Genomic DNA, 10,326 nt, shown 5'->3' with positions numbered 1-10,326 from the left:
TTTTGTTTCTTAGTCGTCCTGCCCAATTTTTGCCGCCTTTTCGTCCTCAATCAATTATCCCTTTTCCTGAAATAACTTCCCTCTCTTTCCTGTTTATCTCTCCCTCTATCCGTCCCAGTTTCTCGATTCCTATGACATTTCATTTTTTTTCTCCTCTGTTCTGGATTCACTCCCATTCTCTTTATTGCAGTTTGTGGGCACCCTTGGCTTTCCCCTGATCGCCTTATTTGCTTTTTCCATTGCGCTGGCTCCTTTTCCCGTGTCCGGACCGGAATAGTCCAGGCTGTGTGACGTACCCTGCCCATCACTGAGCCCCACATGTTATTCCTGAATAAATCTGTGAGGGATACTGGCGGGTGACAGTTCCTCATCCCCCTGCAGCCTGTGCACAGCGTAGGTTGCGCGTGTTTAATAGAGGAGTTAACTCAGGAAAGAGCTATGACTGTTGCTGCTCAGTTGCGTTACAGATGCGAACTGTTGGTACTGTCTTGAGTTGTGATGTTAGGAGCAAAATGCAATATTCGAGTGTTCATTTTAGTGGTGATCTAGGTGATATCAGAATGCTCTGATAACCTTCACAGCTGAAGAACAATACCTTTAGAAGCAAGAACAAAGATTAGCCTCACCAAGGAGAAGCTGAATTTTTTTTTTGCTTGAGATCAATTCTGCTAACGGTAAGAAATTCACTTGCTCTGATATTTCACGAAGTAAATTATTAAATAATACTTGTCTGTGATAAAGCTTTGCTTAATCCTCAGATTTTTATTTTTACTGAGTTTAACCTGAGGTAATTGAAGCTATAAGCAGCAGCTTTAAATGCAATCCAATGATTTATTAAAGACTGCATTTTATTTCTGTTTAATAGAAATGAATTTGACAATAATTAAAGTATAATACCTCATGTATGCTAGACCACTGTTTGATTTGTTTGAAGTCGGATTCATTTTCTGTAAAAAAGATGTTATTTGGATTATTTTTACAGATGTGTGAAGAATTCTACTATTAGTTTTAAATCATACTTTATGTTTGAAACTGTGTTCTCTGGTCTCCTCATCCAGTTCATGATAATATTCCAGATTAATTTTCATTGTGTGCATAACCATCTTGTAATTCTGAATAACTTTACCAATCGGAACTGAGCAGGTCAAATTTTATCATCTTTTTTCTCAAATTCTTGGAATCAGCCTTGTGATTACAGCTACCTCATTTGATTCACTGTCTGTTTCTTGGCATCTGGAATTGGACTGCATTTCGGATGCATTCTAAAGTTTGATCATGACTGCAGCTGACCTGCATAGTAATGTTTAAGAACTGTAGTAAATCTCCCTGGCTTTAATGATCACTGCTACATCAGTTGGACGTCTTCACTATCAATTCTATATTATGATCTCGCAGCATTACGGGAACCCTGATTCACACAAAGGTGGGAATGGGAGCTTAATATTCCTCAGTGTACTCAGGAGAAACGAGGTAAGAAAAGAAAGATGGGGTCAAGGCCAGTGGCAGAATTGATCAAATGGTACAACTGCAGAAGGTGGTGATTTGGTTAAAGGTTCCAAAGAAAGGATATACTTAGTTCAAGTTAAAGAACAAAATTGTTGTGCAGTTGAGAGACAACAATAAACAACCAAAAACTGGAAAAATGAGCAAGGAAAGCATTTCAGAAAGATGTCAAACCAATGGGGAATTATGCTATCCCTCTGGAGGAGAAAAATATGCAGGGGAAGAAAATTTTGGAATGTGTGCAGATGTGTTCTAGATCCAGATCTAGGGAGTTATGTGAAGCAAGTGGAGCTGGCTTCAATGGAAAAGCATTTGGGAAACACTGATCATCATATCATTAGGTTTAGAATAGCTATGGCAAAAGAACATTGAAAAATCAAATGCGCACATGCTCATCTGGAAGAAAATTAATTTCAGTGAGTCAAAAAGGTATCAGATTAGCTGGTAAAACAGCAAATGAGAATGAGGAACCCGTCGTAAAGGAGGTAAGTTTGGTGAAACAAAATCCAGTGATGGGGAAAGAGAATATCTCCAAATCTAGAGCTTACTGGCTGACTAAAGAAATTTAAACTGAAACAGCAAAAGCAGGTTTCTATCAAATGTTAGGTTAATAATCTGCTCGAGAATCGAACACAGAAAGCAATGGTTATCTAAATATTAGTGAATAACATAAAAGAAAATGCTGGTATATTTTATTAACATACAAATAATCGAAGGAAAGGTAACATGAATGAGGACACTTCTGACAGTCTTCTGCGGCAGAAGGTACAGCCAAGGTACTAATTTTCATTGGTCTTCACAAGAGGAGAGTATAATGTAATTGGTCAATGTTACAGTGAAGGTGTTGCAGGGGAGAGGAGAGCATGTCAACATTGGAAATCAGAAAACCGGACACAGGGCAACTTAAATGGCAGATAATGCTAAAAAAAATCTAAAATCTAGATATGGAGGTACACTTTCAAAGCTTGCAAATGAAAAAACGCTTCAAAGTATATTAATGAAAAAGGAGCGTAGGAATAGACTTTAAGAGGATGCAACTGGTATAATGGGCATGACAGATTAAAATTAATACAATGCAATGTGAAATGTTGCAATTGGAAGAGAAAATTAACAGAGACAACATAAAGTAAATGGTACAGTTTTAAAGGGAGTCCAGGAACAAAGGGAGCTGGGGCTGCACATACAGGATCCCAAGTAAAGTTGGTAAGGCTGTTTAAAAATAACCATACAAGAACAGTCAGGACAAGAGAATATCAGCACCTCCAAATTCCCTTCCACATTGTTTTCCTTAAATAAGGAAAGGCTAAGGGAAGATTTACTGGAATTATTCATAAGTTTGAATATTTTTACAGGATAGATAAGGAGGAATGGTTTTCACTGAGAGGAGAGATAACAACCAAAGGATGCAGATTTAAAATTAGTAACATAAAATGTTGGCAGTGGGGGAACATTGGAGATGAGGAGAATTTCTTTATGGTGAAAGACTTCTGGAGTGGAATTCTATGCTAACTCTTGCAGAGCACTGGCACAGATACATTGAGCTGAATAGTCTTTGTGCTCTGGAACCAAATAATTCTAACATGTATTTAATTTGTACTTAATTCTATTAAAATTCATCTGTCATGTTCCATGCTTACCATTGTCCAATTAAGTTAACCATTCATGAGCTGCCTTGTCTGATTTTACCACCCCTTCTACCTTGGTGTCATTAGAGTTGGTTAATTTTCATTAAATTTCTCAACCCTAGTTATTTACATAAATCAGAAACAGTCATCTCCCAATAAAGCATTCTGGAGCATTCAACTTAGTCCATCTCTGCATTCTCAGTTTCTACTAGTAAGTATTCATTGTATGAGGTTTACCAGGAACCTCAAAGTTTGACTTTAAAGTAAGAAACTTTGTAAGAAAGAAACTTTGGAAATCTAGTAACACCACATCAGTGATTTATCACTTTGTCAAACAAGTTGATGAAATTGGTCACTTAAGTAATTTAGCAGAGCTTTCTTTTTCTTCATGAGTGTGGAATTGGATTGCTGTGGGCACTGGGCATAAATTCGTGGAGTTCAGACTGATCTTGGTATTGAGCCCATATATTTAATGCTTGTGTTAGTATGAAGTCAGAAGTCACACAACACCAGGTTATAGTCTAACAGATTTATTTGACATCACAAGCTTTCACCTGATGAAGGATCAACGCTCAGAAAGCTTGTGATTTCAAATAAACCTGTAGGACGATAATCGGTGTTATATGACTTCTGACTTTGTCCACCTCAGTCCAACACTGGCACCTCCCACACCGGTGCTAGTATGATTTTGGTAATGACCGTAATGAGCTGATTGTGATATGGGCATTGAGTGTGATCATGTGGTGTTCAGAATTTTTAAGGCATTAAAAATGTTGGTTGAAATGGTCTTATTTTCATGTATCTCTGTTTCATGACTAGCTGCCTCAATACCTCTTCTCCCAACATCACCTTTACCTCCAAAAACAGTTGCAAAGATGGTATTCTTTATCACAGGTATTGAAATAATCAATTCAACTAACTCTTGATTTCCAATTTTCTTTGAATATCAAGCCAAAGCTAACCTAGACTTCACTGTTAGGATCCTTTTCCTCATTTTAAGTCCAATCTCTCCTCGTGTCTTTTCTAAATCCTTCTATCGATGACAGATGTTTTTTGCTCTTCTGACCATATTCTCAAAATAATCAGCTGGCTAACAAACATTCCATCCTGGTTTCCTGCACATTATAATGTGAGATTATAAATGATTTCCCTGCTCAGATTCTGTCTCCTTTACTTTGGTTTACATACTGAGTCAATGCTATCAATACTGGTGCTTATGCCTGGTTTTGTAATTGTACTTCAGAAAGTTGTGGGCCACCTTTTTCTTAAGTTGCTGCAATCCGCTTGTAGAACATACTCTCACTGTGCTATCCATGTGACAATGAAGAACAGTGGTCAGAATATATGTAGGTAAAAACAATGACTGAAGATGCTGGAAACCAGAGTCTAGATTAGAATGATGCTGGAAGAGCACAGCAGTTCAGGCAGCATCCGAGGAGCAGGAAAATCGACGTTTCAGGGAAAAGCCCTTCATCAGGAATACAGTCGGAATATATCTGCATGTCTGTTCCGATGCATGTGAAATCGAATTAAACTTGAAGATCAAGACCCTTTCCTTCTGGGTGATTGAAAGCTTGCAAGTTTGAGAAATGCATTGCTGCATTGCACCTTGAGAATATTATATGCTATGGCCATGGTGCACCAATGATGAAAGGAGTAAATGTTTTAGGGGCTGCACGATGGTTAGCACTGCTGCCTGACAGGTCCCGGGTTCGAGTCCAACCTCAGGCAACTGTCTGTGTGGAGTTTGCATATTCTCCCCGTGTCTGTGTGGGTTTCCTCTGGGTGTTTTGGTTTCCTCCCACAATCCAAAGATGTGCAGGTCAGGTGACTTGCTAAATTGCCCGTAGTGTTCAGGGATGTGTAGGTTACATATACTGGTCAGGGGGAAATGTAGGATAATAGAGGAAGGGAACAGGTCTGGGTGGATTACTCTTCGGAGGGGTCGGTGTGGACTTGTTGGGCCGAAGGGCCTGTTTCAACACTGTAGGGACTCTAAAAAACTTTAGGTAATGGTCCTGGTTGATATTGAATTTTGTATGCCATCCAGGTAATATTCCACCATACTCCTGACCTGCACCTGTTGATGGTGAACAAGCATTAGGGAGACAGGAGGTGGGCCAGACATTGTAAAATTATCAGCCTCTGGCCCACTCTTGTAACTAGGGCATTTACAAGAGCCAAATTCACTGTAACTTGAGCATTAGATGACAGGTGAACCCCAGGATTTTGACAGTGAGCAATCTAACCACAGTTGTCAATGAATGTCAATGAGTACTCATCTTTCTTTTGTAAGAGGTAGCCATTACTTCCTACATATCAGCCCAATCCTTCCTATTGTCCACATCTTTCTGCACATGTTCATGGACTACTTAATAATTAAAGAATTGCAAATAAGTCTGACCAATGTGCGTTCTTTACCAGCAGCATTGTTCTGAGCTTATTATGATGGAAAAGTCATTGATACAGTGGCTGAAGCAATTCACCATACAATAGCTATTTGATAATTGTGTTGGTATTGGATATGACTTTGTGGTTTGGGTATTAATATGGGGAATGAGAATGTGAAAGTTTGCATTTGTTGTATTAACTATTGACTTCACCTAACAAAGGGGCAGTGCTCTGAAAGCTTGTGATTTCAAATAAACCTTTTGAACTATAGCCTGGTGTTGTGTGCCTTCTGACTATTGAGTATGAGTATGTATGGATTTGTTTATGAGTTCAAAGAGTTTTCTAACATCAGCAAACAAACACAGAAGCAAGGAGTAATCAAGAATAGTCAGCATGGCTCTGTTAAAGGAAAGTCATGTCTGGCCAACTTGATAGAATTTTTCAGAGAGATAGCCAGGTGTGTAGATGATGTAAATGCATTTAAAGTAATTTACTTTGGATTTCAGCATGGCTTTTGATAAGATCCCACAAGGAAGACAGATAGCAAAGGTAGAACCGATGGGAAGCAAAGTAAGTCTGACAAATTGGATAAATTTGGCTGACAGCTAGGAAGCAGAGGGGTATTTTTGTGAAGTCGGTATCCAGTTATGTTCCAAAGGACCCTTAGTGCTTGCAGCATATGTAAACAATTTAGACTTGAATGTCGGAGGGTTTATCAGTAAGTTTGCAGATGATACAAAAATTAGTGGGGTGGTAACTAGCAAGACGGATACCCATTGATTACAGGGGGATGTGGACAGATTGGCTAAACAGTGGCAAATGGAAATCAATCTGGATAAAGTGTGAGGTGCTGCACATGGATAGGACATACAAGACAAAGGAATGGTAGGACCTTGGGAAGCACTTTGAATCAGAGGAATCTTGGTGTGCGTGTCCACCTATCCCATTAGGTAGTGGAACAAATACATAAAGTGGTTAAGAAGGCTTTACTTGGGATATTTGCCTTTATTAGCCAAGGCACAGTGCTTACCAGCAAGGGAGCTATGCTGGAACTAAATACAGAGGAACCTCCATTATCCGGCATATGATTAATGGAATTTCGGATTATCGGAACAAGATCGCAAGGTCCCGATGCTTGGATAACTATGTCATCTGGTGCTTGATTATCCGGTATTCGATTAACCAATCGAAATACTCCCCACTCATGTCCTTTGGAAAATCGAGGTTCCTCTGTAAACATTAGTTGGGCCACAGATCGAGTACAGGTTTGGAATCCACATTATAGCAGGGATGTAATTGCACTCTGGAGGGTGTAGAGGAGATTTACCAGGATGTTGCCTGGACTGGAGAGTTGTAGCTATGAAGAGAGATTGGATAGACTGGATTGCTTTCCATGGAGCAGAGGAGACTGAGAGAGAAGTGTAATTGAAATGCATAAAATTATGAGGACAGGGCAGACAGGAAGGAACTCTGCTATTGGTCGAGGGACCAATAAGCAGGGGCATTGATGGAAGATAAGGAGTAGGAAGGCTAGAGTGGATGTAAGGAAATTTATTTTCACGACTCAGAGAGTGGGAATCTCAAACTCACTGCCTGGAAAGGTGGTAGAGGTATAAACCCACATAACATTTAAGAAATATTAAACTGGGCCACGTGCCAAGGCAAACAAGACTATGGGCCAAGTGCTGGAAAATAAGATTAGAATATGATTCGGAGATGCCGGTGTTGGACTGGGGTGTACAAAGTTAAAAATCACACAACACAGACGTGCACACAGACACCCACACACACCCTTATAGACACACAGACTCCCACACATGCACCCCCTCACAGACTTAAGACACTCTGCACTCACTACACACACACACATACACACTTTCTCACACTCACAACCCCCACCCCAGACAGACACACACACAGACAGACAAAGACCCACATGCACACATATATTTTGTGTGGTGAATTTTTTTGGTACTTTCAGAGTTACATTGCACTTTGTTCAAAAACTACATACATTCATGTAGAACTCTGAGCTCAAAAACTGCATGAATTTATGTAAAACTCTGTTATCTCACTTTTTAGATTGGAATCAATGTAAACATCAGGTCATAGACAGAGAACACAGGGGGCTAACACCTTCAACATATTGTCTAGCTACCACCATTGTTAACAGCTAACCCGAGAATGCAACTTTTAAAAAAAGGGTTTTGTGATTTATACATGAAAGAAGTGAAACTATCACTGTATTCTAACAGATGAAAGGCTTAACAGACAATCAATTCTTCAATGTATAATTTCAGTTACATCACACTGCAAATTTTTGCTATAAATTCTGTGTTACGATCGAGCCCTCCACAATCACCTGATGAAGGAGCGTCGCTCCGAAAGCTAGTGTGCTTCCAATTAAACCTGTTGGACTATAACCTGGTGTTGTGTGATTTTTAAGATTAGAGTCATAGAGATGTACAGCACAGCAACAGACCCTTCGGTCTAACCTGTCCACGCCAACCAGATATCCCAAATTAATCTAGTCTCACTTGTCAGCACCAGTTAGGTGATTGTTTTTGACTGCTCCAAAGAGTGTTTTTCTATGTTATAGACCTTTATGACTCTATAATCCACTGACAACTATGTGTGCTCACCTTTGATTTTTTTAAATTCTTATATGCATGTGCAATAAAAGAAAGCTGACATTTTTTAAATGACAAAAATATCTACATTCCCTGACCATTTTTTAACATTTACCAATATATGCTTTCATTCAATTAATTGTGCTTTTTTAAACGGTACCCTGGGAATCAGCAGAAGCAGCCTTACGATTTTTGCATTTTGCTAAGATTGAGATCTAAATCTCACTAAATTATTGAACATGAATGAAACCTTTTCAAAGATGTTAATTTAAACCTTGGAATCAAATGGTCACAAAACATTTTGAAACATTCTTCTCCTAATTAGTTGCTTTCAAAGATCAAACAAACAACAACATTAAAGTTGCCAGCACTTTCCTATAAATATATATGAGTGCTTGGAAATGGGAGTAGGAGGTGTCACAATGCAGTCTGAGAAAACAGCATTCAGGCAAACTGCTACTGAAATTATTTTCAGTTCTGATATTGATATCTGATTTGTGTCTTGATGCTGTACATTATTATTTCATAAATATGCACTATTAACATGAATACACATTGCTATTAGCAGAATCAGCCATCAGTCATTTAACATCATCATTTGACATTTCTCTGCTATTTTAGTGGAGGTGTTAAGTGGTTTAAATTAAATGATATTGTCCCTCTGTTGAATAAGAGGCAGAGCAGTGTTGATCAGTCATATCATATGCAGCAGTTTTAAGGCACGTGATTCAATGCATAAAAGATGAAAAATTTTGTTTGTTTTTCCCATCCTTGTTTGTTTTTGTTTTTCATTACATAGAATCATAGAGTCATAGAGTCATAGAGATGTACAGCATGGAAACAGACCCTTCGGTCCAACCTGTCCATGCCAACCAGATATCCCAACCCAATCTAGTCCACCTGCCAGCACCCAGCCCATATCTGTCCAAACCCTTCCTATTCATATACCCATCCAAATGCCTCTTAAATGTTGCAATTGTACCAGCCACCACCACATCCTCTGGCAGCTCACTCCATACACATACCACCCTCTGTGTGAAAAGGTTGCCCCTTAGGCCTCTTTTATATCTTTCCCCTCTCACCCTAAACCTATGCCCGATAGTTCTGGACTCCCCCACCCCAGGGAAAAACTTTGTCTATTTATCCTGTCCATGCCTCTCATAATTTTGTAAACCTCTATGAGGTCACCCATCAGTCTCCAACGCTCCAGGGAAAACAGCCTCAGCCTGTTCAGCCTCTCCCTATAGCTCAAATCCTCCAGCCCTGGCAACATCCTTGTAAATCTTTTCTGAACCCTTTCAAGTTTCACAACATCTTTCCGATAGGAAGGAGACCAGAATTGCACGCAATATTCCAACAGTGGCCTAACCAATGTCCTGTACAGCGGCAACATGACCTCCCAACTCCTGTACTCAATACTCTGACCAATAAAGGAAAGAATTCCAAATGCTGCCTTCACCATCCTATCTACCTGCAACTCCACTTTCAAGGAGCTATGAACCTGCACTCCAAGGTCTCTTTGTTCAGCAACACTCCCTAGGGCCTTATCATTAAGTGTAGAAGTCCTGCTAAGATTTGCTTTCCCAAAATGCAGCACCTCGCATTTATCTGAATTAAACTCCATCTGCCACTTCTCAGCCCATTGGCCCATCTGGTCCAGATCCTGTTGTAATCTTTGCTGTCCACTACATCTCCAATTTTGGTGTCATCTGCAAACTTACTAACTGTACCTCTTATGCTCACATCCAAATTATTTATGTAAATGACAAAAAGTAGGGGATCCAGCACTGATCTTTGTGGCACTCCACTGGTCACAGGCCTCCAGTCTGAAAAACAACCCCCCACCACCACCTTCTGTCCCTACAATGTGGGAGCAGGCCATTCAGCCCACCAAGGCCACACTGACCCTCCAAAGAGTATCTCACCCAGACCCACACCCATTTTCCTTGTAAGCCCACATTTCCCATACCTAATCCACCTAGCCTGCGCATCCCTGGACTCAGCAGAAAATTTAGCATGGCCAATTCCCCCTAATATATACATCTTTGGAATGTGAGAGGAAGCCCACACAGACACAGTGAGAATGCGTACACACCACACAGACAGTTGCATGAGGGTGGAATCGAGCCCTGGTCCCTGGATCTGTGAGGCAGTAGTGCTAATCACTGAACCATTGT

The 10,326-nt window shown here is 39.9% G+C and overlaps 1 protein-coding gene across 1 annotated transcript in view; it reads left to right on the top strand.

Moving 5' to 3' along the window:
- Positions 1 to 493: 493 nt before the first annotated feature.
- LOC122564945 (neuropeptide FF receptor 2) overlaps positions 494 to 10,326 on the top strand; it is a 116,406-nt gene continuing 106,573 nt past the window's right edge. Inside the window, exon 1 of the mRNA XM_043720466.2 lies at positions 494 to 674. The gene's annotated coding sequence lies outside the window, so the exon portion shown is untranslated. The remainder of the gene's footprint in view (positions 675 to 10,326) is intronic.

Source organism: Chiloscyllium plagiosum, unplaced genomic scaffold (genome assembly GCF_037043375.1).
Source record: "Chiloscyllium plagiosum isolate Xiang-an unplaced genomic scaffold, Cpla_swu_hap1 HiC_scaffold_2, whole genome shotgun sequence".
In the NCBI taxonomy this organism is placed as follows: domain Eukaryota; kingdom Metazoa; phylum Chordata; class Chondrichthyes; order Orectolobiformes; family Hemiscylliidae; genus Chiloscyllium; species Chiloscyllium plagiosum.
The sequence above is the reverse complement of the archived record's forward strand: the minus strand, read 5'-3'. Positions and strand labels throughout refer to the sequence as shown.